This window comes from Heptranchias perlo, chromosome 5 (assembly GCF_035084215.1).
Source record: "Heptranchias perlo isolate sHepPer1 chromosome 5, sHepPer1.hap1, whole genome shotgun sequence".
NCBI lineage: Eukaryota > Metazoa > Chordata > Chondrichthyes > Hexanchiformes > Hexanchidae > Heptranchias > Heptranchias perlo.
The window spans coordinates 42,044,354-42,071,167 of record NC_090329.1 but is presented as its reverse complement, the minus strand read 5'-3'; positions in this window follow the sequence as shown (position 1 = coordinate 42,071,167).

Below are 26,814 nucleotides of genomic sequence, written 5' to 3'. Positions count from 1 at the left end.
CCTCCACCACTTTTTCAGATCATACTCGCTGCGTAAAAAATATTTTCCTCATTGTCGCCTTTGGTTCTTTGCCAATCACCTTAAATCTGTGTCCTCTCGTTCTTGACCCTTCTGCCAATGGGAACAGTTTCTCTCTATCTACTCTGTCTAGAACCCCTCCCCCCCTCCAAAATTTTGAGCACCTCTATCAAATCTCCTCTCAACCTTCTCTGCTCTAAGGAGAAAAACCCCAGCTTCTCCAGTCCATCCACTGAAGTAACTGAAGTCCCTCATCCCTGGAACCATTCTAGTAAATCTTTTTTGCAATCTCTCTAAGGCCTTCACATCCTTCCTAAAGTGCAGTGCCCAGAATTGGACACAATACTTCAGTTGTGGCCAAACTAGTATTTTATAAAAGGTTCATCACAAGCTGCTTGCTTTTGTACTCTATGCCTCTATTTATAAAGCCCAGGATCCCGTATGCTTTTTTAACTGCTTTCTCAACCTGCCCTGCCACCTTCAATGACCTGTGCACATATACCCCCAGATCTCTCTGTTCCTGCACACCCTTTAGACTTGTACCCTTTAGTTTATATTGCCTCTCCTCATTCTTCCCACCAAAATGTATCACTTCGCACTTCTCTGCGTTAAATTTCATCTGCCATGTGTCCGCCCATTCCACCAGCCTGTCTATATCCTCTTGAAGTCTATCACTATACTCTTCACTATTCACTACACTTCCAAGTTTTGTGCAAGCTGCAAATTTTGAAATTGTGCCTTGTACACTCAAGTCCAAGTCATTAATATATATCAAGAAAAGCAATGGTCCAAATATCAAAAACAACAAAGTTTCTATCGTTCAAACACTCGAGGACTATTGAAAATTGATCAATGACTTACGATGTAGCGCAACTAAATAAAACTGTTTTTAACACAAATAGAGCTACAGACTAATATATTGATTTGGCAAAAGAAAAATCTTTACATGCAACTAATTTCAGGTCCCAGTTTCAATTAGTACTACAGCATGCAAACATTAGGTGTGATATTAGGAGCGTGTTTAGATGTCAGCCACAAAGTTTGCCCGGCAGCGTTAGGAACATAAAAGTATAGCTGTGAAAGATATGAAAGATTGTCATTGCTTCCTGGCCCCTTTGCTGATGCTGCACCATGCTTGGGGGCACAGCACTTACAGCATGCAGTCTATGGCTAGACACTATATTTGGACTGGCAAAGTGTGGACACACTTACCTTGGCACTCTTCCTCAGCTCAGAGAACTGCTCATCCTAAGCAATACAGATAGAGCCAGTTCAGCGTTCCAAGCTGAGATGGTGCCAGGACCGCTGCATTCTTCTGAAGCTCTGCACTACTGGAGCAAGACGATGGCCATGCTGGATTCAGCGAGGTCAAGTAATGCATATTATTTGAATATGTTCCTTGTGCATTTTCCCAGCGCAGAGGGACCACTATAATTGATAGAGAATGAACTATCTGAAGAGTGGTGGCACTTAACAGGCCACATCTCTCACTTCAAGCTATTGGCTCCATAAAATCTGCCAGCAATGGAAGATTGGACAAAGGAATTGGGCCAGCAATGTCCCCTTTGATGAAGAAAGTTTAGATGGTCTGCTGTAGGAGGTGCAACAAAGGAATAGGCACATTTGAGGCTGAAGGGAGCCCTCCTCTGCATCACAATGTGCAGCAAACATGGCAGAAAGTGGCTCATAAAGTCAGTGCTGTCTCCTACGGCCATAGGTCATGGGATGAGCAGTTCTCTGACCTGAGGAAGAGTGCCAAGGTAAGTGTGTCCACACTTTGCCAGTCCGAATATAGTGTCTAGCCATAGTCTGCATGCTGTAAGTGCTGTGCCCCCAAGCATGGTGCAGCATCAGCAAAGGGGCCAGGAAGCAATGACAATCTTTCATATCTTTCACAGCTATACTTTTATGTTCCTAACGCTGCTGGGCAAACTTTGTGGCTGACATCTAAACATGCTTCCAACATCACACCTAATGTTTGCATACTGTAGTACTAATTGAAACTGGGACCTGAAATTAGTTGCATGTTTCTTTGTCATTCACTCACACAAGGTGAGGCATAGGCTGGACACTGGGCTGGCACTCTCTGCTCCTCCAAATGCCAGCACCTGAATCTATTGTCTGGCTTTAAAGGAGATACCAAGGACTGGTGGCAGCCCTACCAACCTCTAGAGACTTGACATGCGAAGGCAGCCCTGCAAATAGTTGGAGTGGCGGTGAATGAGAGTATGTGTGAGAGAGAGTTTGGCCGCTTTGTGACAGTTCAATGAGGCAAGTGTTCTGCTTCACTTCTTCTTGGACCTCCTTGAAACTCACTCACTCACTAAGATCCAGGCTCATTCTGCACAACAGTAGTTCGGTAATCAGTGTATTAGTCTGGGAATTCTGGAGTAGAATTTCTAGTTATTGCAAAATAGTGGACCATTAGCTCTCGATTTTTATTGAATTTTAATGGCCAGAGAAAATGGAATTGAGGTGTGAAATTTTACAATTTTGTGCTCTCAATGGAGAAACTGAATTTTTACCCCTCTGTGCCCAGCTATTTCATACACGCAACATAGTTTTCCTTTTACCTTTCACCGGGGTCCTCCAAGATGTTGTACCTGGCACTGGAGGGCATCAGGAAGCTGGTTTACTCTACAAGCACCAATTGCACACTCCTGTACGCACAAGCGCCAGCTTAGATACATCCACCTCAGAGAGTTCACTTAGTCAGGGTTAGGAGGGAGCAATTGGTGAAGCACTCAGCACAACTCAGAAGGGGCAAATAGAGGTGGCAGTAGAGGAACAGGTATCAGCAAAAGAGAGGCCCAGGCCTAGATATCCCCCTGCACACTAGATGCCTGCCTATAGAGCAAAAACACTTTATGCAATGCTTTGAGAATGTTCAGAGCACCGTCCATGATATAGCAGAGACTCTGCAGAAGTGCAGCACTGATATCCCTGTAGCAATATATGAAGGATTTGTAAAATCACAGTCCAGCATGGAATGAGTGACAGGTCCACAGCCAAGGAGAACCCTTGAGAGAGGTCCAAAAGTGGGGATGTTATGCTTCAGTTGTACAAATCAGTTGTCAGACCCCTCTGGAGTATTCCATTCAGTTTTGGGCATCTCACCTCAGGAAGGATATATTGGCCTTGGAAGGGGTACAGCACAGATTCAGCTGGATGATACCAGGGCGTAAAGGGTTCAATTATGAGGACAAGATGCATAAACGTGGGTTGTATTGCCCTGAGTTTAGAAGGTTGAGGAGTGATCTAATCAAGGTATTTAAAATGACAAAAGGATTCGATGGGGTAGATATAGAGAAATTATTTCTTCTGGTGAGTGAATCCAGAACAGGGGGGCACAATCTTAAAATTAGAGCTAGGCCATTTAGGATTGAAATCAGGAAGCTCTTTTTCACACAAAGGGTAGTGAAAATCTGGATTACCTCCTCCAAAGGCAGTGGATGCCGGGTCAATTTAAATTTTTCAAGACTGAAATAGATAGACTTTTGTTAGGTAAGGGTATCAGGGGATATGGATCAAAGGCGGGGAAATGGAGTTGAGGTACAGATGAGCCATGATCTGATTAAATCGCGGAACAGACTCAAGGGGCTGAATGGCCTACTCCTGTTCCTATGTTCCTATTAGTGCTTTGAGAGGTGCAACAATTAATCTCAGTATTACTAGGCTGGAAAGGGGAAGATAATCGTTCTGTGGTTCCCCAAAAACAAGTTGCAATACATGCTTGAGGTTTGCCTGCACTTTTTGCACTTGTTTTTTCTTTAAATTGGGTTCAATTTTTTTTTAAAGTATTGAATAGCCTTGACCTTTCTACTATTTATATAATCCTCATCTTACATAATTGCATTTTCACTAGGCAGCAGTAAGAATAAAACTGGGCAGAACTCGGGTAAGTAGGCTAAATTCTGATGATGTTGACAAAAGCTGATTAGAAGCTGCCCTGTACCTAATACCACTTACCTTCCTCGCCTATTGTTCTTGATCCATCCACGGTGCTGACAATACAATACATTACAGTACATGTACATGCTCTGCCGACGGACAGATGGCTGATGGAGTGAGTCATGCAGTTGTACAGTGTAAACAAATGATTTAGAATGAACGGAAATCTTACGAAGATGTAGAGTTCACACAAGCTTAGTCTTAGGAAGATATAAGGTACATGAATTAAGCTTTCATGTATTATGTTCTCAACACACTTCCAAGTACTGAATGTCCTCTGCAGTTTTTAAAATAGTCTATCATGTAAACACACCTAAATGAGCCTCTTTAAAAATGTTGGATGTTTTGTTAAAAAAACCAAAAAGGGTCTCTGGAGTTTTATTAAAATTATTTCAATCGCAGTAATATCCGAATAAACAAAGAACTGTTAGGGGCTAAAACCTTTCCAATTTCTATGCCTTGGATTTACTGTTTGTAACTTGGACTTTCTTTGGATTTCTCAAAAGCGTCAGTATTCTGATAACGAAACAGTGCTGTTTAGATTCGGGGTAGTAGATTTTCCAATCCGGCCTCCATTATTAGCATGACTCCAACCGTTAGCATGCTCATCACACCTAAATCTTAGGGTCAGCTTCATTTGCATAGTGTGGGTGAACTCCTGGCTCCATTTTGGGCATCACATTGGGAGCTTGCCAGAGGAGCAGGAAATCGTGTTTAAGCAGCACTTAAAGGGCTACTTAAATAGCTGTTCACAATGGGTGATGGGTAAATTTAAAGGGATTGAGCCACTTAAAGTATCAGCTTTGGCTCAGTGCTCTTGCGTTTAAGTTAGAAGGTCATGGGTAAAATCCCCACTCCAGGACTTGAGTGCAGTACTGAGGGAGTGGGGCATCATTACCAGAGGTGCCATCTTTTGGATGACACATTAAAAACAAGTTTATAAAAAATCCATGACTATTTGAAGATGAGCTGGGGAGTTGTCCTTGCCAGCATTTATCTCTCAACTGACACTATTCAAAACAGATTAAGTGGTTATTCATCTCATTGCTTTTTGTGGGACCTTGCTGTACACAAATTGGCTGCCACATATGCCTGCAGAATAACAATGACAACATTTCAAAAGTGATTCATTAGCTGTGAAACTCTTGGGATGTCCTGAAGGCATGAAAGGCGCTATATAAATAGATGTTCTTTCTTTCTTAAAGGTATATGAGCGTGTAGGGGGATAAAATTATTGGTTGTAATTACAAAGCCGTCTAATATTTTTATTGTATTCAGTGTAGTAGATTTTCCAATCTGGCCTCCGTTATTAGCACGACTCCAACCACTAGTGCGCTCATCACACCTAAATTTTTCCTCCAACTAAATACTGGGAAGCCCGAAGCCATTGTCTTCAGTCCCTGCCACAAATTCCGTTCCCTAGCCATCGATTCCATCCCTCTCCCTGGCCACTGCCTGAGGCTGAACCAGATCGTTTGCAACCTTGGCGTCCTATTTGACCCTGACATGAGCTTCCGACCACATGTTCACTCCATCACCAAGGCAGCCTACTTTCACCTCTGTAACATCGCCCATCTCCGCCCCTGCCTCAGCCCATCTGCTGCTGAAACCCTCATCCATGCCTTTGTTACCTCTGGACTTGACTATTCCAATGCTCTCCTGGCCGGCCTCCCATCTTCCACCCTCTATGAACTGGAGCTCATCCAAAACTCTGCTGTCCATATTCTAACTCATACCAAGTCCTGTTTACCCATCACCCCATATATACGTACGAACATACAAACATATGAATTAAGAGCCATTCGGCCCCTCGAGTCTGCTCTGCCATTTGATAAGATCATGGCTGATCTGATTGTGACCTCAACCCTACTTTCCCGTCTACCTACTATAACCTTTGACTCCCTTGTTAATCAGGAATCTATCTAACTCAGCCTTAAAAATATTCAATGACCCTGCCTCCACCACTCTCTGGGGAAGGAAGTTCCACAGACTCACGACCCTTTGAGAGAAAAAAATTCTCCTCATCTCCGTCTTAAATGGGAGACCCCTTATTTTTAAACTGTGGCCCCTAGTTCTAGTCTCTCCCACAAGGGGAAACATCCTCTCAGCATCTACCCCTTCTAGTCCCCTCAGGATCTTATATGTTTCAATAAGATCACCTCTCATTCTTCTGAACTTCAATGTATACAGGTCCAACTTGTCCAACCTTTCCTCATAAGATAACCCCCTCATCCCAGGAATCAGTCGAATGAACCTTCTCTGAACCGCCTCTAAAGCAATTATGTCCTTTCTTAAATAAGGAGACCAAAACTGCACACAGTATTCTAGATGTGGTCTCACCAATGCCCTGTACAACTGTAGCAAAACATCTCTACTTTTATATTCCATTCCCCTTGCAATAACTTACAACATTCCATTTGCCTTCCTAATCACTTGCTGTACCTGCATACTAACATTTTGTGATTCATGTACTCGGACACCCAGATCCCTCTGTACCTCAGAGTTCTGCAATCTCTCTCCATTTAAATCATATACTGCTTTTCTATGCTTGCTGACCTACATTGGCTTCCTGTCCGGGAACGCCTCGATTTTAAAATTCTCATCCTTGTTTTCTATTCCCTCCATGATCTTGCCCCTCCCTACCTGTAACCTCCTCCAGCCCTACAACCCTCTGAGATCTCTGCGCTCCTCCAATTCTTGCCTCTTGCGCATCCCCAATTTTAATCGCTCCACCATTGGCGGCCATGCCATCAGCTGCCTAGACCCTAAGCTCTGGAATTCCCTTCCTAAATCTCTCCACCTCTCTACCTCTCTCTCTTCCTTTAAAATGCTTGGCGAACAAAAATGCTTGGCATCATTAATGGGGAGGCAGGAAACTTAGTCTGAGGCCAAATGATGCAACGGTTCAACAGTCCAACCTTTGTTTCACGAACGGCAAAGTGGAACTGGTGAAGAATAAGGCAGTAGGGATGATGGTGGCCTTGCTTTCCACTCCAAGTTGTCTTTTTCATTGGGCAGCATTGCAGCATGCCTAGAAGGATGCCGGCAAAAGAAAACATGATCATTACTGCCACAGACAGTGCCCAACCCATGGTGTCCTTGCAGCAGACGGCACAGTCATTATATATATACACATAAAATATAAATTGCATTCAATATAAAATACACATTCAGATTGCCAACTTATTACTGTTGAATGCATTTGCTGCTCCAATGTTGCACCTGGTGCTAAGCAGTAAAAGCACAATGTTAACATATGTTAATATTGTTCTATGTTTGCACTGTCAGTGAGTCACTGAGCTGGAACCAGCTTCCCACACATAATAGGAATCCAATCATTTCTTCACATCACAGGTGGCAATGAGTTGCATAGGTCGCTCCTCAAATATGAGATTAATTTTGTTATTCAACAGCTATGCTGCAAATCTGCTGTGAAATGTATTAGAATAACTGTGGGGCTCTCAATGGTAATTTTGTTTGTAATTATAATTGGGACTATTATGTGTGCTTGAATACTCCCATTTGGTGAAAGTCAGGCATTTGATTTGGAAAGCAAATCTCCCAGCCAATTGTTTTTGATGAAGCTTGTTCCAGTTCCAGCTCTGTGACTCACAGACATGGCAAACATTGAATAATATCAATATGTATTAACATGGTACTTTTACTGCTAAGCAAGTTCATTCAACAATGTGAGGTTTCCAACGTTAGTTGTGTTTCTATTTGTGGAACGGGCCGGATTTCAACTGCCGGCTGCCTGAAAAATAGATGGCATTTGAAAATCAGAGGCGGGGGGGGGGTGGGTGGGGATAAGGACCCCAGCCAGCTCATTGATGCCTGAGGCCTGCCTGAAAGAAATTTTCAGGCGAGCTTGTAAATGGGCGGATAGCCCACTTATCTAAAACAGGCGGAAGGCTGCTTAGATATGCAAATTGGTGCCCTACGCTGGTTGTAGGACCCAGATTGCAGTTTTCAGGTACAAATGGGTGGATTGTGAACCACACACACGCCACTCATTTGTACCTTAAAGGAACCACTGGAAGCTGCTCAGAAAGTGGCCCAGGAAATGTATAATTTATCATTTTCTATGGTCAGGAGGAACAGGATCACCCCGGGCCCCCAAACCCAACCTGATGGCAGACTCAGCGTGGGAACCGATGCGATTTCCCTCCCTCGCACATCTGGCAAGCTGCAGTGGAGGTGCCCGTTTGGTGCCCGCAGCTCACCGGCGGCAGCCAAAACCGAAAATAGCTCAGGCCTCCCCAACACCAGCAGCAGGTGCTCCATCGACATTACACCTGCTTCAGCTGGAACTTGAAGATCGGCCCCAGTGAGTCCCAAAGTTAGAAATTTAAGTTCGGCGTCACCAATATCATAGTATACAATGTAGGTGACCTTAGGAAGCAGTGATCCCTTTTCTTTACAGAGCCACTTTCAAGTGTCCAGAGGTGAGTCATCTCATAAATGGATGGAGCACATGCCACATACGCACCACCATTTGTATCTGAAAGGAATCGCTGGAGGTCACTCAAAAAGTTGCCCAGGATATATATATATATATTATATGTAACTAAACCGAGAAATAGTAAGTACTTGCTTCCTCAAAGGATCCAACAAAATATAAAGACAATGGCTCAGAATTTGCTGCCAAAATAATGATGAGTTTAATGGCGCTCGCCGTTATTAGTGTGTAAATCGACCAGCAATTTGTGAAAGTACCTTTTTAGTGAGGAGATTTATGTTCCTGCAATGCCGCTCAACCTCTCCATCCCAGAAAGGAAACAATTTAAACCGTGGAGTCTCATTCCCACTGGTAGTAAATTGTTGTTAAATATTTTTAATAGTTTTAATAGTTAAAAATTTTTTTTAAATCTTACTTTTCCTTTCTGTCTCTTTTCTCCCTTTCTCTCTCTCATTATTTCTCTCTCTGTACATGATTTGACTCTAATTCACCCTCCTTCTCCATCATTCCTCTGTTTCTTTCTCAATCCTTAAATCTCATTGATTAAGGAGATAGACTGTCGGTCCTGTCATTCACTAATGTCCCAGATACCCCGTTGTCCTCGCCGTGCCTTTATCATCTCGCACTTCCAGCAAGTTACGGGGCAAAAAAATTTTGAGCTGAAGGTTGAGGGAAGAGCTGTAACTAAGAGGGCATGTCACGAGATGCCCCATTCCAGCAAAATCTGGGCCAATATAATATATAAGACAATATATAGCCTGAAAAATGTCATAATATTGCTAAGATCCTCTGTTGCCTCACACAATTCATACGGCCACATCTATTCAATAGACTAAATCGGAGCATTAACTGTGTTTCTTTCTCTAACGATTCTGAAAATAACTTGCCATACTTATATAAATGATAATTGAAATTCAAAATTAGATATAGGAAAAGATGAGTCGACTTTTGTGAAAGCAGGGTTGGCTGAAGCATGGTAATTTCCATTTGTTCCTCGTCTAATATTAGATTAACTGGAAGAGTAGGATGTATAAAAATAGCAAAGAAAAGATTCAAAATAATAAAATGAAACAAAGAAAGAGAGAAACATAAATCACTGACAACTATTAAAGAACAGAGATAGAAAACATCGCCAGCAGGTGATAAGATAGATTCAGATGAAGATGGTCTTTTGATCCATTTGATCTCATCCTTGCAGAATAACAATCCTGCCATCTTCTAATTACAGCTTTAATGTTCACATGAGCAAGCAGACAGAACCTTGGTTAAGAATTGTAGCAGTCTGTCTGCAGGTCAGCCACTGCTAGCCCTGTCTGCCTGCACTCTCTCTCTCCCACATATACACGTGCACATTCTTTGGGGTAAATTTTGTGAGTTAGCGTTCCCATCTGACTCAGTGGGAGACAAGTCGAACAATCATGTGCAGTGGTCAATACACCTGATTCACGACCTTCAATTTTCCGGTCCTTAAATTCTAACTAAAGAATTGGAAGGCCACAATCAGGCCTGCTGACTTCCATTGCCCAATGGTCCATCCTGCCCTCCCATTAACCAAGCTTTGCACTGGGAATGCTGACTTGTAAAATGTACTCTGTGTCTCTCTTTATGTCTCTAATTCTTACTCTCACTTCATACTTATGCCTTTATTGTTTTGCTGTATTCCAACACAAACAGACAAAGACACACCCAGGGTAATCATATTTGTAATTGATATCGTACGTGTGGAATGGATATTGATCCTTTATTTGCAGTGAATTATTTCTGAAACTGGCATTATTTGACTCCTCAAATTAAGGCAATACATTAGGTGACATACACTATCACATAGCTAATGATGACAGCTTTAAAGCCTTACCTACCTCCTGTCAGTGTTTTAAATCGATTACAATGATTTAATCTTAGGTTATAGTATCCATTTTTTCAAGATTACTGTGGTAATAAAAAAGATGGTAACTTTGAGAGCTACTTTTTAGTGTTCCAGGATGTATAGAGAAGCCAGCCCATTCCCACATTGATCTCAGCCCTGTGTCTCCATGACAATATAGGAATTGTTTATCGCAAAATAGCCAAACAAGCTTGTACAACGAGTGATTGTTTGGTACAAACATGATATTTGATCAAGTGGAGTGGCTTATGAGCTATTTGATTGGATTATTTTTTAAATCAGTCACCAAGTCTTGTTGTGTATCCTCTATTTACACCACATGTAATGATGTCATCCCCGCGGTCTCTGAATTTCAATGGAAATTCCATGGCATACCATTCTAATTACTTAAATTATTTCTGCTTTAAAAATTTTATTTGAAGAATATATCAAAGCATAAGCATTCTAAACCCACATCAGACAGCAGCTGAATTCGCCCTCACACAGCTTCCAGCTACATTGAAATAAATCTACTAATCAAATCGTAAAGTGTCTTTATACCCACCCATTTTATCTCTTTTTAACCTTCAGAGTGGTAATATTTTTCAGAAGTGTGTCCCTTCCTGCAGAACCATTCATAAAGTAATGCTGCTTAATCATACTGCAAAAAATGAGACACCTAATTAAAGGACTTAGAATGAACTTTGTGTATAAGTGGACTTTATTATTCAAAATGAATTTTGCAAAATACCACAAATTAGCCATGAGTTCATGTCTGGCTGAGGCATTTATACTTTCAAGGTAGCACATGGGAGCATTTAAACAGCGTGCGGACTGCAGGGATGGAGAGAAGGTCAGGGGAGAAAAATCATTCAGCTTTCTGTAGACCTCAACAGTTAGGGTACACCTTACTTTAAAAAACATTTCTTTTACATGTTTTTAAAAGCCTCTAATGAAATATTTATCCCATGAAATTAGGCTCTTCAAATATTAGCGTATTCACGTTTAACACTTTCTTATGAAATTATTTTATCTGCTACTTTTTTGGAATGTTAACCTATTTATTTTAAATAATGCCAAGTGGTTCTTGTTATAATGGAAACAATGGCCTCTATTTTAAGTCAGGGCAGGATCGGTGTGTGCAGAGGCCCTGGGCGAGCAACAAACTCGCATGTTGAGGCCTGGAGAGATTTTAACTCCTGAGCCTCATTTTCAATTAGGAATCCTACACGGACGGCAGGTGGAAGTGGGAATTCGGGCGACAAGAGGCCGTCGCCAGGGCTCCCGGGAATGGTCCCCGGCAGTCAGTTAAGTGGGGGGGAGGGGTCCCAGAGATAATCTCAATCGGGAGAGGGGGGAAGCCTGGGGCAAGGGAGGCCCAAGGTTTCTTAAAAACATTTTTAAAACTTACCTGACCGTGTCTCTTCTGGCTCTCGATGCATCTCCCGCCAGGTTTGGACTGAGTGGGGAAGGCACCACTGCTCTCCGCTCAGGCCTTGGGTTAAAGTAGAAGGTCGGGTTCTGATGCTATGATTGGAGCCTGATCTGTATATTTAAAGAGGACCCCGCCGGCTTGGGGCAGGTGTCCCTGACAACTGCAATAAAATTGCAATTGGTCAAATCGAGGCATGAAAGGACTGGGTAAGTCCCCCACTCCATTATTTTCCAATTTTCATGTCAGTTTGGCTCAGTTAAAGTATGCTTACCTGAGTTAGGAGGTTAGAATCATAGGGCTCGATGTTACCAGGGCTGCGTGTTCGCGGCAGGGGGGCTATTGGGTGAAATCAGTCTGCCCCTCACGCGATCGCAGACTAATTAGATCCACTTACCTGGTCTTCCAGGTTCCCCACGGCTGATCTGCGCGTCGGGCGGACTGCGCATGCGCAGTAAGGTCTGTCAGCTGGAGGAGCTCTATTTAAAGGGGCAGTCCTCCACTGACAGATGCTGCAACAAATAGAAAAAATTACAGCATGGAGCAGCCCAGGGGCAAGGCTGCTCCCAGGTTTAATGGTGCCTCACTCCAGGTATCATTAGATGGGGTGAGGAGGAGGGGGAGGACAGAGATCTTCCCCCCGGCGGGCGGGAGGAAGCGGCCTGCCTCTGCCACCGGAAGGCCTGGCTCAAGGTGGCAGAGGAGGTCACCTGCACCAACATATCGCACACCTGCATACAGTGCAGGAGTCGCTCCAATGACCTAAGTAGGTCATCCAAAGTGAGTACACTTACTCATTCCCCTACATTCCATCTGCCACATCACCGCCCCCACCCCACATCTCCTTCTGCACTGCCAACACTACTCTGTCACATCACCCCTCATACCCACTCAAAGCTCATCCTCATCTTACCTGCACTTACTCACCTCGCCAGTACTCATCCCGCCAGTACCACTCAACCCAATCCTCATACAATCTCATGGCTCTATCTCATACTCACCCTCTCGTGCATCTCTTTCACAGTCAGCCTCACTCAACCTGCCAATACCTGTGTTGCAGCCACAGGGCATGCATCACATATGTGCAGTAGGCAGCGTAAGGCAAACGTGTCGTGAGCATGAAGGGGATGCACAAGGGTGTTTGAGGGTTTGTCATGGTTTTTACTTATATTGAATTTCTGACCAACTCACATTACATATTATATTGGCACCACTACTGTAACGTCTTCGCGAATCTTGTCTGGTTTGTGCAATAATGCCCTTTCCTGAGGATCACAATGAAGACCCACAACTGATGCCACCCATTGTGTCACTGCAGAGTGGTGTAGGTGTATTTGCAGGGGTCTTTTGTGGAGACGTCGGTGATGTCCCCGGTGGCACCCTGGAAGGATGCGGCCCCCATCCATAAGATGTACATCTGAGGGGGTCCGCAAGGTAGGTACATGTGTCTGGACTCCGGGGTAAGTGTGCAAGTTGGTGAATTTTCTTGTCAGGAGGAGGGTGGTGAAGACCAAACTTTGTCCCAAGTGACAGAGTGGCCTCCTGCAATGAGTGAGGGTCTCCCCCCCACAACCTGTCAAATGGACCTTTGCAGCTGCCACAGGCTGACAGCTGCAACACGTCCATTTCAACTGGGAGTGTTTCCCCCAGTGTGGGAAACAGTCCCAGTTGTTTGTAAAATCCCACCCCTCCTCACATAATTGCCTGCGGGATTCCCACATGCGGGGGCTGCGCGCGCACGTCGGCGCGTCTGTGGGGAACCCGGAAGTGGGCGGGTTGGAGCCGGGCTCCGGACCCGCTCCGGGATACCCCGATTTTCGGAGCCCCCCCGCCAGGAACGCACCCGATAGCGGGTGCTAAAATGAAGCCCATAGAATCTTACAAAACAGAAGGAGACCATTCGGCCCAAGGTACCTGTGCCAGCTTTTTGAAAGAGCTGTCCATTTTAGTCCCACACCCCAGCTATTTCCCCATAACCCTGCAAATTAGTCCTCTTCAAGTACATGTCCACTTGCCTTTTGAATCTGCTTCCACCACCCTTTCAGGTAGTGCATTCCAGATCTTAACAACCCTCTGTGTGAAAAAATGTCTCCTCATTTCCCCTCTAGTTCATTTGCCAATTATTTTAAATCTATGACCTCTGGTTACCGACTCAATTGCCAGGGGAAACTGTTTCTCCCTACTGGATCTATCAAAACCCCACATAATTTTGAATACCTCTATTAGGTTTCCCCTTAACCTTCTCTGCTCTAAGAAGAACAATCCCAACTTCTCCAATCTCTCCAAATAACTGAAGGTCCTCATCCCTGGTATCATCCTGGTAAACCTCCTTTGTTTTTATTCGATCATGAGATGTGGGCGTTGCTGGCGAGGCCAGCATTTATTGCCCATCCCTAATAGCCCTTGAGAACAATTTTACAACACCAAGTTATAGTCCAGCAATTTTATTTTAAATTCACAAGCTTGTGAATTTAAAATAAAATTGCTGGACTATAACTTGGTGTTGTAAAATTGTTTACAATTGTCAACCCCAGTCCATCACCGGCATCTCCACATCAGCCCTTGAGAAGTTGGTGGTGAGCCGCCTTCTTGAACTGCTGCAGTCCATGTGGTGAAGGTTCTCCCACAATGCTGTTAGGTAGGAAGTTCCAGGATTTTGACCCAGTGACGATGAAGGAACGGTGATTTATTTCCAAGTCGGGATGGTGTGTGGCTTGGAGGGGAACGTACAGGTGGTGTTGTTCCCATGTGACTGCTGCCCTTGTCCTTCTAGGTGGTAGATGTTGTGGGTTTGGGAGGTGCTGTCGAAGAAGCCTTGGTAAGTTGCTGCAGTGCATCCTGTGGATGGTACACACTGCAGCTACGGTGCGCCGGTGGTGAAGGGAGTGAATGTGTAGGGTGGTGGATGGGGTGTCAATCAAGTGGGCTGCTTTGTCCTGGATGGTGTCGAGCTTCTTGAGCGTTGTTGGAGCTGCACTCATCCAAGCAAGTGGAGAGTATTCCATCACACTCCTGACTTGTACCTTGTAGATGATGGAAAGGCTTTGGGGAGTCAGGAGGTGAGTCACTCAATGCAGAATACCCAGCCTCTGACCTGCTCTTGTAGCCATAATATTTATGTGGCTGGTCCAGTTAAGTTTCTGGTCAATGGTGACCCCCAGGATGTTGATGGCGGGGGATTCGGCGATGGTAATGCCGTTGAATGTCAAGGGTAGGTGGTTAGACTCTCTCTTGTTGGAGATGGTCATTGCCTGGCACTTGTCTGGTGCGAATGTTACTTGCCACTTATCAACCCAAGCCTGGATGCTGTCCAGGTCTTGTTCATTTGGCTCGGACAGCTTCATTATCTGAGGGGTTGCGAATGGAACTGAACACTGTGCAATCATCAGTGAACATCCCTATTTCTGACCTTAAGATGGAGGGAAGGTCATTGATGACACCGCCCTGAGGAACTTCTGCAGCAATGTCCTGGGGCTGAGATGATTGGCCTCCAACAACCACGACCATCTTCCTTCGTGCTCGGTATGACTCCAGCCACTGGAGAGTTTTCCCCCTGATTCCCATTGACTTCAATTTTACTAGGGCTCCTTGGTGCCACACTCGGTCAAATGCTGCCTTGATGTCAAGGGCAGTCACTCTCACCTCACGTCTGGAATTCAGCTTTTTTGTTCATGTTTGGACCAAGGCTGTAATGAGGTCTGGAGCCGAGTGGTCCTGGCGGAACCCAAACTCAGCATCAGTGAGCAGGTTATTGGTGAGTAAGTGGCACTTGATAGCACTGTCGACGATACCTTCCATCACTTTGCTGATGATTGAGAGTAGACTAATGGGGTGGTAATTGGCCAGATTGGATTTGTCCTGCTTTTTGTGGACAGGACATACCTGGGCAATTTTCCACATTGTCGGGTAGATGCCAGTGCTGTAGCTGTACTGGAACAGTTTGGCTAGAGGCGTGACCAGTTCCTCTGTACCCTCTCCAAGGCCTTGACATCCTTCCTAAAGTGTGGTGCCCTGAATTGTACACAGTACTCCAACTGAGTCCTAATCAGTGATTTGTAAAGGTTTAGCATGACTTCCTTGTTTATGTATTCAATGCCCTTATTTACAAAGCAAATATCCCATACTCTTTCTTAACTGTCTTATTAACTTCCCTTGCCACCTTCAAAGATTTGTGAATATGCACCCCCTGGTCCCTCTGTTCTTGCACCCCCTCAAAATAGTACCATTTAGATTGTACTGCCTCTCCATGTCACTTCACACTTATCTGCATTATATTGCATCTGCCATGTGTCTGCATGTCTGAGGTGGTTTAATCCTCACCTCAGGACCTGAGCATATAATGTGTGTCGATTACATTGTAATGTTGAGGAAGTGCTTCATTGTCATAGGTTGGATCAATGCGATGTGGTCAAGGTGATGCCTGCCTGTGGGTGAGACAGAGGATTGACGCAAGAGGAAAACATCATGGCAGCTGCCAAGAAAGCGGGCACAGACCAGCATGATGAGCTGCTGGTGATCATACACCAGTTGCACATTTACGGAGTGGAAACCCTTGTAATTCATAAAGGCAGTGGGGTCATGTGAAGGAACCCACAGGGTGATGTGTGTACAGTCAATGAGGCCTTGGCCTTGGTCTAAACCAAGGTCTGCCCCAAAGTCGGAGTGCGTGGACATCTAGTAGTAAGTCACTGGTTCATTTTCTTTTGCAATTTTGGTCCCGCTACCGCCCCATTTTTAGGCGTCAGGGGGCAGTAGTGAGACAAAAATCGGCACTATATAAATGCAAGTATTATTAGAAGTTTTACAAAATTAGCAATAATAATACCAGTGGAAAAATGTTGGTTGTACCTTTATAGAAGTTTTGTTCAAAAAGACTTAACTTACAAAGGGTTCCAGTTCCACAATACATCTTATCTAAGAACATTTGTTCAAAAAAATGCTAATAACTGTGAACTGATCCATTACATAGTCATTTGCCTGTAACCACAATCGGTTCATACATCAATCATGGATCCAGCTCAATTCCGGGCTATTTGTATTAATGGTAGTTTAATTGATGGTAGTTGTAGCCATTCTAATTTTGTCTCATTCAACAAAGCTCAATTTGTCAAAAATATGTTTATTTCCTTTCCATTCCTCCACTGCTTGCTTGCTGCTGCGGCGGTATTAATGGGGCAATTTTGTCTGTACTGCTCTCAGATCATTGTCATTTTTTTCAGCCTTTTCCTATTTCCTTGTACATACATTGGTGAAGAACATTGTAAGAAAAGATGGAAACAAATGAAACTCAACCTGATTTTTTGTTTAACACTTTCACATTTCGGGATTTTTTCGCCACTTTCCACAAATGAACATTTCGAAATGAGTTACATTTAAGTGATGTGCTTAAATTACAATAGGTTCACACTTACAGTACTGTGCACCATGTTACAAAAAGAATATAGAGGTACTGAAGAAGATGTAAAAAAAAGATTTACATGGATGATACCAGAACTGAGAGATTATGAAAGGGTTTGATAGGGTAGATGTAGAGAAGATGTTTCCACTTGTGGGGGAGACCAAAACTAGGGGTTGAAAATATAAGACAGTCACTAATAAATCCAATAAGGAATTCAGGAGAAACCTCTTTACCTAGATACTAGTTAGAATGTGGAACATGCTACCACATGGAATGGTTGAGGCGAATAGCGTAGATGCATTAAAAGGGGAGCTAGATAAACACATGAGGGAGAAAGGAATAGAGGATATGCTGATAGGGTTGGATGAATTAGGGTGGGAGGAGGGTCATGTGGAGTATAAACACCGGCGTAGACAAGTTGGGCCGAATGGCCTGTTTCTGTGCTGTAAATTCTATGTAATTCACACAGGTTTAGAACTCTCCTGTTATAAATTCGGGTCTTGCCTTAGATGTTCTCGCAGGTACAGCGGCGCTATCACTTCTGTAAACAGTATGAGAGTCTTACGCTTGTGTTGCCCAATATCTAACTAGGGTAACCCAGGGGTGTAACAATAATGCCCACTTGTGATCTAAATCTGAGTCCCCATGTGCACCTCTTTAATCTTCTTGAAGGCAGACCGAGAAAACGTTTGGTAAGACAAGGCCAAATATGAATCATTAAGCTGTTTTATTTCACAGCAAGTGAATGTTCAGAGCAACAGTTTATGATCAGGCTCATTTAATTTGATCAGTACAACTCATTTTCACATAATAATACAAAATAATGAGCACTCCACTTAAATCACATAACTTCTAGCTATCCTCCTGCATTGTATTCTTCTGAGCCTGGTGACGGCTTGCTCTTGCAACTTTCTGTTTTAATAACCTGACCGTCAGTGAGTGTTTCTGTCTCTGCTTTTATCGTCACAGGCCAACAGGAGAGCTTATGCCAGATATCTCCTGCCAAGCACTTGGAACCAAGAACACAGCAACACAATAGTTGTGAGGTGTTTATCAATTGCCAGGCAGGCTATTTAATTATGCATTGTTTACAGTCTTTGTGGGAATGCCTAGTTCATTAGCATTTTAACCACCTTTCATCTCAGTGCTCTGTTCTTTAAAATTTGTGTGAATACACTTTGCTTTAAAAAAAAATCAAACATTTGAATATAACTATTTTCCATATCCTTTCTGTGGAAAGTAGTCAAAAATCCTAAAACATGATGCGGCCATATGCCGTAGTCACTGAGACAAATAGGCATTTAAGTGTTAATGTGCCTGACATTGAAAATGTGTTTACACAATGACCAGGGACAATAGTTAATTTGTGATCTCATCTCATGCTTCCTACAATCACAGACAGCCATTTTCTCTGGAATAACTTATTCATTTGAACCTAGAATGGAGTATCTGCTAAGAATCCGCTTTTGTGGGAGGCAAAATAGCTGTTTGTACTGACAGGCCTACCAGTGAATCACTGAGCGGGGAATAATTTGGAGAGACAGACATTCACTTCCTGCTGTCACAAGTAACAAAAAAGTGAAAAACCCATGTTCAAGGTCGATCAGTCAAGATGGTCTTCTGAGAAAAAGGCAAGAAAGGCAGTTAACTGTAGGCCTTGGTCTGTTTCTATGCTCGACTGATCGAAGCAAGAAATAGTCAGCCCACTAACCCAGGGCAAGGCAGCGTGGTTTATCATTTTTCATATTCACGAAGAAGGGTTTGAAGTTAAGTGAAGTAAGTGAGTTTTGATTATAACGATTCATATCTGTCCTCGTCTCACTAAAGTGTTTTCAGTCAATCTACTGAAAGACTAGAGAAGCACAAATGAGGGCACATGTGAAAGACACAATATCCAGTTTAGATCACAAGGTTTAACTAATTATTGCTCCCCCTGGGTTATTCTATCATATGATTAAATATGGTGCATATCCCTGAACATAAGACAGCTTATGGGAGTGACCAGCACCACTGAATGCAAGAAAATATCTAACGCAAACCAGAAAATTGTAACAAACATATACATAATATACTTCAGAGAAGGAGCAGAAAGGGGAGAAAATTGACCAAAAATATGTTAAACTCCTACTTAGCTTTAGTCACATGCTGCAAATCTGGGCCCACTTAATAAGACAACAGCTGCATGCCAAGTGTTCATTTAGATCTCTGATATTATTTCCTTTGTTATTTTAAAATGATAGCAGTTTAAAATTCTTAGAAAATCTGATCTCGGTGCATGTTTTCTGGGTTCCAGGCCTCTGTATTTTCTTCATGGCACAAAACCTTATGGAATCATAGGTTTTGCCAGGCTGTTTTCTTGCTCATCTGAATGAGGCTATCCAATTACCATGTTAAAAACAGGAATTCTCTCATATGTGATAGCCTTTATACATGGGAGTGCTGTAATGGCAAATTTCTTTTATAAATCACCATCAACACCACACTGGAGGTGACCAACAGGCGGTGAACTTCTGCAACGTGAGATTGATAGTTTTCTCTCACTGCGCACCAGAGCATTGTACTTCCGCTCAATGTGGACCACTGGGAGGCTGACTGAGATCCGATAAAAGCTGTCCAGAGAGGGCAGACATGTTTGAGCGTCAGCGGAGACTGGGATTCAAACCTGAGCACTCTGGCTGGGAGCCCAAAGCCTCTTGTCTCCAGTAACTGAGCTGCCTTCTGAATATTTGCAAAAAGACCCTTTGCAGAAAGTGAAAGGGCACATTTTCATTTCAGCTACCAATCAAACTTTCTTTTGTGTTCTCCTTCTAATTTAAGAAAAATGAAGGTGTTATAGTTATTAAGGCAGTTGCATAACCAGTTTGTGGCAAGGATGATCACAGTCATGTCTCTTATACCAAGAAATTGCTCAACCTAAGCTCATCCTAATGAGAAGCTGCCTTTGTAGAGAAAAATTGGCAAACTTCCCAGAACACCTCAGGAACTGCACAGACACAGAGCAAATAGAGCCTGTCACTTTACAGCATAATGTCATTACCATCAGCCCTGTCAGCGCAATGGGAAAGTGGAAGCCTGGGAGCATAGACGTCAACACCGCAAACAGAATCGTCTTATCTTCGATGTAACCTTATAGGCCATGTGCAAGCTCCTGGCAAATAGCAATCCTCCACCTTGTTTTCAGATACAAGCGAGCATTGTGCAGCATCCAGCAGGAAGAGGAGGAATTTTGACTGAAAGCCAAACGGCTCTCTTACACCACTTAATATCCAACAGGACTCCGTGCACACAAACCTCTCAATATTTGGTTAACCAAAGCTAAACTAAAAAACACCATCCGATGACATCACTCAGTGTAACATAACATTCCATAGAATCCTACACACACATAAACCACTTGATGTTATTTGAGGCCGTTTCCATGATACCATTTTTAATTTCAGCACGATGAATACAAAAGCTTAATGTTCCCCATCCTCTGACCTATCTCTGTGCACACCTTGAAAACAAACACACCCCAGAGCTTTTGTCCTCTATGCCTCTTACTCATTAAGAGACTCTTTCGACACACAAAAGAGGTAAAATATATTTGACATGAACTGTTTGTTTTAGAATGTGCATGGTCATTCTGTTTATGCTTCACCGGGGCAAACTGTAACAGTCAAAGCATAGAAGAAGATAGGTTTTCATCATTTATTTTCTTTCCCCATTTTCTCCATTCCTGGTCGGAAGGCTCTGAATTTTCCTGGAGTACAAAGCATGGGTACTAGCCATCTAGTACTTCCCCGCAGGCCTGGTCTTCAGGGCAAACCAATCTTACAGTGGGGGCCTCAAACAGGCATTCGGCCCCTTATTTGCAAAGGGCCTAACACCTGTTTTAGGCGCGGGCACTGAACACCGATTTTTTGGCATGGCAGGCGACGCATTTCCAGCTCATAACAAGTATCCACTTCCTGTCTGCCATATTGGAGGCTCAGGAGGCAATTTAGCACCCAAAAACCGTGCATTGCATGGCCAAATTTCTAGGCCTATGGGTCTTGGCCATTCATCTAGGTTTCTAAAAAAAAACACTGACTACTTTTGTTTAGATGTCACAAGCTGAAAGATGTTTTTACTTTCTTTTATCCGTAAACATATTTGTTGCATTAAAGTGTGGTTAACCAATATTTTGTTATGTCGTGCTTTACCTACTTTACCACTCCTAATGTTGGCAATCAGTTATTTACAAATTGCAAGTTATTTGGTGTTGTCATGGAACTGATAGAACTAAAGTAATAGATTCAAATGGTTATGTGAGGTTTTCATATCTATGAGTACATAAGAGAAGGTCAGTGACCCACTCACAAATAGGACTAGGCAAAATTAATACTTTGATTTCAGTACTTACTTCAAAGACTTCAAAAAGGCTTTCACAGCTGAGGAAAGAGTTTAACAGGAGCCATAAGGGGTGATTTTCAAGTAGCACCAAAATGAGCACTAAGCTTGTTGGTGCTGGAGTGAGGTCCAAGCCATTTTGAAGCCCAGGCCTTTTTAACATGCCACTGGTGAGCTGCAGGCACTAAGAGGACATCCTGCTGCAGCCTGCCGGTTGTGGCAGGGTGGGAAAGCATGCGGGCTCCCGTGCTGATCTGACCGGCCGGTCAGGCCAAGTGGGGGGATTTGGAATGAACCGACAGCAGGCCAGGGTTTTTCCTGCTCCTCCTGGGCCCACCAAATAAAATAATTATGTTTTGTTAGCCATTTCTTGGGCAGTTCCTTTAAGGACCCCTGGTTAGGCCGCTTAGCACCAGGGCCAAATGGGGGGAGTAGGCATAATGCACGCTCCACGCGTATGTACCTTAAATTTGCAATCAGGGTCCTACCACTGGCATAGGACCCAGATTTGCATATTTAAACAGGCTGTCACCTGCTTCAGGTGAGCAGGCTGCTCATCCATTAACAGAACCACCTGAAAATTGCATCAAGTGGGCCTTGCACATCAATGGGGCGGCCAAGGAACCCCCTCCTTGATTTTTAATTGCTGGCCGTCCATTTCTCAGGCGAGAAACGGGCAGCCGGCAGTTGAAAATCGCCTCCATTTCCTTTAATGAAAACTGCGCGGCCATCCACTTTCTATGTTTACCAAATAGTAGAAAACTGATTTAATTCACACTGAAATGTATTACTGTTTCATGGAGATGGCACGGCATCGCTTGCATGTGCATTGTTCAAATGGTTGCCTCTTCTCAGCGATAAAGAGAACAGGCATGAAATTCAACTTCAGGACAGCGCAAAATGGGTGCTGGTGAATCGGCCGCCTGTTATGCACCCTGCCTGATTGAAGTCAATGGAAAGGGATAAAACTGGCAGGGTGTAAGATGGCCAATTTACTACTGCCGGTTATGTGCTCCCACTGAAGTTGAATTTCACCCCCAATTTGCCTCTTGAAGAATTCTTCGAGTCATGGCTTATAAGCCTCTATTTGTTCAGTAGAACCCATTAGCTATCCATTCCAGGAGCTCTGCAGTGCATGTGTACAGCAAGCATGAGCATGTTTTTGCCTGTATGTCCAGGACCATGAAATTTCAGGAAGTGTCACACAGAATCTAGTACACAGGGAGCCTAGTAGTCAGAAGTATTAGTTCTGAACAATGTCAATTATTTGTTTCTTTCACTAGTTGATATTGAAATAAAAATAATTTTGTACTGCCCAATTTTTCTTTATTTTCCCTTAATTCTTGTAACTTATTTTATATTAGGATTTTTTTCATACTTGCTTATTTGATTTGATACACGTGAAAAATACAATGAGAGATTTAAAATTACAGGTAAGATTTGAGGATGACAGGGTGAAAGTTGGTAAAACACCGGAATTTTTTCTATGCAGTATTGATTCACTGACAAATACTGTGGAAAGTCCCATTTAATTATAGATTAGTCTTTTATCTGACCAGAGTCTGAGAATGTAACATTGGGAAAGTGAAGGTTTCTGGGCTGACGCTTGTGGCATTGTAAATATTTGTAATCTCAACATTCCACGTTGCTATGTGCAGATTAATAAATATGCAACTTGGACTGTAAAGCATCCTATCACAAGATTGTAACAGTAGCAAATGGATGAATGTCATTGGGCTTCAATATGGCAACTTTGAACCTTAAATGGCACACAATCCAGATTAATTGAGGAGTTGAAGGATCCTTGTAGATGAAAGGTTTACTCAATCTTCCAACATTTCTCTTCTAATGAAAAATGCCAGAATTCCTGCAGTTCTCCACAATTAAAGACTCATTAATGAAATCACATTCTCAAAAATTGCATGTCAAAGCCACATGTTTGCATACTTTTTGTTGGAGTGTTCCTAATTATGAAGAAAAACAGGCATGCTCTTCTGTTTCGTTTTAGCTTCCTTTCTAATTATATTTTGTTATATTTTACTGCATGCATTAGTTAGTTTTGCTGGGGAATCCAACATTTTTACTTTCTTTTTTCTTGCCAATACTTCATCACTCCAGGTTACTGCTGCCATTTAAATTGCACTATGCAAAGTGGTGAGGATGGGTATTCTGTTGAAGATGCCGAATGGACCATAGGATTGAAATGAGAACGAGGAGGTCGATAGAGGCCAACAAATGCAAGTGCAAATGCTACCCCCAACTTTTGTTTGTACCCATCACTACCCAGACCTTCATTTGTGGCCCCTGCCACACATCAGAGGAGATAGCTTCACAAGACAGATGTTATAGCATCTATTGCATGATAACTTGCAAACAACATTTGGGACAGGGACAGAGCTTCCTGTAGAGCTTCCTGCACACATACCCTCTGGGACAGATTACTTAAGCGGGGGTGAGCATAGATTCCCTACAGTCCTTCAAATGGGAGCTAGAGGCGTTCCTGAGAGAGACAGATCGTGGAGTGTTAGCCTTTACAGTTGATGGAGGTAAACTGTTTTGACCAGGGGCCAGCAGGGGGCATATAGAAGCCATATGAGAATGTCCTCTCATTCTGCTGCCAGTTGTCCATGGGGAAAAGTGATTAAATTGTTTTCCATGGTGAACAATATATCAGTCACCTGCTTGATTCATTCATGAGCTACAGCTTGACTGGTGTTGCTGATCTCCCCCTGCAATCCGGAAGCTTGAAAGCTTAGAGCTGTAATGATCTTGGCAGCCACTGGCAATGCCATCCCTGTGGTAGAGATTTGGTAAAGGTCAGTTTCTAGAAAGACAGAGAACAACTTAGTCACTGCCTGCAAAGAGAATCTTCCGCAGACATGGCAAGGTAGTTGTGCTTGTGCCCTCAGATAGTGGTCCGTAGATGACAGTGGGTGTTGGCAGTTCATCACAGACTGACTTGCCTGGCATTGCTCCTTTCCTCCTCCCCTTTCCTACAAATAACAGGAATATAATGGATTCCAATATTGTAAATTATGGGGTAAATTTTCAAGTCAGTGCTCCAGTAACTGACAAATTGGAAAGGCTGCATAGTGGAAATGTTGATTTCTAAACCCAATTGTACATCTGACCTGTCAAGTGAGGTTCCACATCTGGACCACTAACTTGCCAAACGTAACCATATAGATAATTCAACTAAAAATATATTTGCCAAAACTCTTGTCCAAAAATCTAGAAAAATGACCTTGTACAAAAAGAGCAGTGAAAATTTCCTGTATCCTGTATCACAACTCTGCACTCAAGTTACAATTTCAAATTGTAGCTCTTGGAATTATTGGTCTCCCATTTAAATGTTGACTTCCTGTCAGTGCTAAACGGCCCTCCTTGGATAGGCTTATACGAACAAGGCTAACATACAGCACGTTCTCAGTGAAAATCAGGGGAAAGTGCATCTGCGCTTGTCTGCATTGTATTGAGAATGATTTTAACGTTGTAATGAAACTGCCGCCTGCTTTTAGTGAGGGCTTTGTCCGCCTTCCTTATTTCCCCCCACAGAAGTACATTCTGGGTATGCATTGGGCGATTGGGTTCTCTGCCCAATTTCCTAATTCCCCAAAGCCCAATCTGCGCCACATTCATGAGAACCCCACCTGCCTGCGCTGAGCGCCTCTGCCACCCCCGAAAAGTGTCCGATTAAAATGGCAGTGGGTGGGAGCACCTCACCAATGCAGCAATTATAGTGCTCTACCATTATTTACCCTGCCCACCTTTCAGACGGGCAGGGTAAAAATCGGGGCTACTATGAGCAATGCAGTAGGAGATTCACTACTAGATCTGCTTTATATTAAAAACAATTAATTTTCTCGAGACGCTAAAGGTATTGCACCTGTAGGTGATGCCATAAGCTTAACATTACATGACCAATTCATTAAAGTGGAGCTGCACCTAAGGTCATGTGACAGTTTCTCATTGAGCACACAGCAATCACAAGCATCAACCCTTTGGATAAAAATCATGCTACTGGAAATCCATAAACTGTCCAAGAGATCAGGAGGATTCACTGAGCAGACATATCGCTCCTCTAAGTGAGATATTAACCCCCACTGAGCTACATTTTATCCCCTCAGCAATATTTTAGCCCGCAAACCCCATTCCCGTGCTGAGCAAGATATGGTCCCACACCCCTGAACAAGAAACGGAAGTGTGATGGACAAATACAGAAGGCAAAGAGCAGTAGATTTATTGATAGTGGATGGAAGTGCCGAGGCTGAGCAAACAGTGTATGACTATTCGTTGAGTTGTAGAGAATCTTCCCTCCCAGCATTAAGGAAGTTCACAGCCCAGTCCATCCAATACCTTTCCTGCTGACCAAGATTCCTCCCTCACGGAAGCAGTTGGCAGGAGGCCTTGCAACCCCCCCACCTCCCTCCTCCCAACACTCCGATCGGAGGATCTGAAAGGCACAGGCAGCAAGGCAATGGAGCCCTAAAATGGTAAGTGCCACCTTTTTTCTACAGGTACCCAGTGGCTTCTTGGGACTGGAAGCCTTCTGGCTGCTGGTTTCTCAGGCCTGCAACAATGGTTGAATTTCTGCCCCATCTTCAGGTTCAAGGCCCTGCCTTGGGGCTGGGCCTGTGCTGGGGGAATATCTGGCCTTGGTTAAAGACCGGAATCTGCAAATCCAAATGAGTTCAGGTCATATCTAGTGGAACGTATTTTTGAGTGAGCCCTGTCTGACTAGTGTCCAGCCAAGGTGAGGGGGGAGGAGGAAAATCAACCTTCGGATATCAGTTTGTTACAGATGCAAAATAATCTTACAAAAAAACAGGAAGGAATGAACCTGGAATCTGAAATTTACAAGCAAATTACTGACTTCTAATTGGTCAGAGCAATTTCTAAGCAGTTACAACTGCCTGGATTCCCAGTGGCAATATTTGAGCACTGGTCTTAAAGGGACAGTCCAGGTTAGCAATGAACAACACAACAGTGCTCCAGATGTTAGAGTCTCTGAGCAATGCCACAGGTGATTAGCGAGTGTTTCAGATAATCTATAAAGTTGGCACTGTTAACTTTTTGGTTTTGCGGCATAAGTTTTCATTGTTGAATTGTTCACCCCAGCCAATATTTTTATGGCCTAGTTTCCTTTCCTCCCTTCAGCATGTTATGTATCTTTATGAATGCTGAAAATTCATGAATACAACATTTAAAAAAAAAATCTTTCTCAACTCTAACAGCTACAGAATAATGGGGAGTTGTACATCTGGAAAAAAACAACATATAAGCCAACGCAACATTACCTCAGCTGTTCTGCTGCAGACTGT